General features: G+C 46.7%; 1 protein-coding gene across 1 annotated transcript in view; it reads left to right on the top strand.

Moving 5' to 3' along the window:
• Positions 1-918, top strand: part of LOC119586384 (lateral signaling target protein 2 homolog) — a gene marked incomplete at its 5' end in the record, with an annotated part of 49016 nt that overhangs the window by 5511 nt on the left and 42587 nt on the right.

The following is a 918-nucleotide window of genomic DNA, read 5'->3' as shown; positions in this document are numbered from 1 at the left end:
TATTTAATAAAGTATAAATTCAATAAAAATCTTAAACAGGAAAGAATTACCTTGCCCTTGCCCTCCAAGTGGCTGCAACTTCAGCTGCCTGCAGAGCTAAAGCCACCTCCTCATCATCCTCAGCACCAGAGTTGTAGGGGGATGTTGAGCCGCTGGAACAAGCTCCACTTTTGGGACTGGCTGCATCTTCTGGGATTGAACAGGAACTTGTATTGGGAACATGGGCATCTGTGTGGTCATGCTCAACATTTACACTATCTGATGTTGGCACACAGTCTTCGGATGCTATCTCTGTGACATGAGGACCTTTATCAGTTTCTGTTTCCAGTTTGTGGCTAGTGGAAGGTGGATTGCTTTGGTTCAATGGTGACTGTTGAGCATCACATTCAAACACAGTGGGCAACTCCCCTCTCATATTATCTAGATCTAATCGTCTGTCTGAGCCTTTAACATTTTGGTTATCACATGAGCAAGACTGTGACATTCCACATATCGAGCATTCTATTCTTGAGCTCTCTGAGACATCTTGGACACTCATGTTTGCTGCTGATTTTGTAAGATCCTCAGTGTCTTGGCCAGTAGCCTGAGTGTCAAGGTTAAGAGACACCTCAGTAATATGATCTCCTGTGTATGAAGGGCCAGCCTCACTCCAGGTGACCTCAGTCTGGTCTGTTCCATGGGAGGAATCACAGTTGGTGGAGGTGTTTCTACCTTCCTCTTGCATCACATTTGTCTCTCCTTCCTCGCCATTTGGTGCTTGAGCCTGAAGGTTGCCATAGTGCATGTCATGGTGGTGGTGTGGGTCATGTGCCTCATAGTATGAATTTTCATACTGGCTGACTGTGCCACAGGAGCAGGCAATGGTTTTGATGTGAGTGACAGGCTGGTGTCTTGAGCGGCGTGAGCGTTGATGGCGCT

Source organism: Penaeus monodon, chromosome 21 (assembly GCF_015228065.2).
Source record: "Penaeus monodon isolate SGIC_2016 chromosome 21, NSTDA_Pmon_1, whole genome shotgun sequence".
NCBI classification, from domain to species: Eukaryota; Metazoa; Arthropoda; class Malacostraca; order Decapoda; family Penaeidae; genus Penaeus; species Penaeus monodon.
The sequence above is the reverse complement of the archived record's forward strand: the minus strand, read 5'-3'. Positions and strand labels throughout refer to the sequence as shown.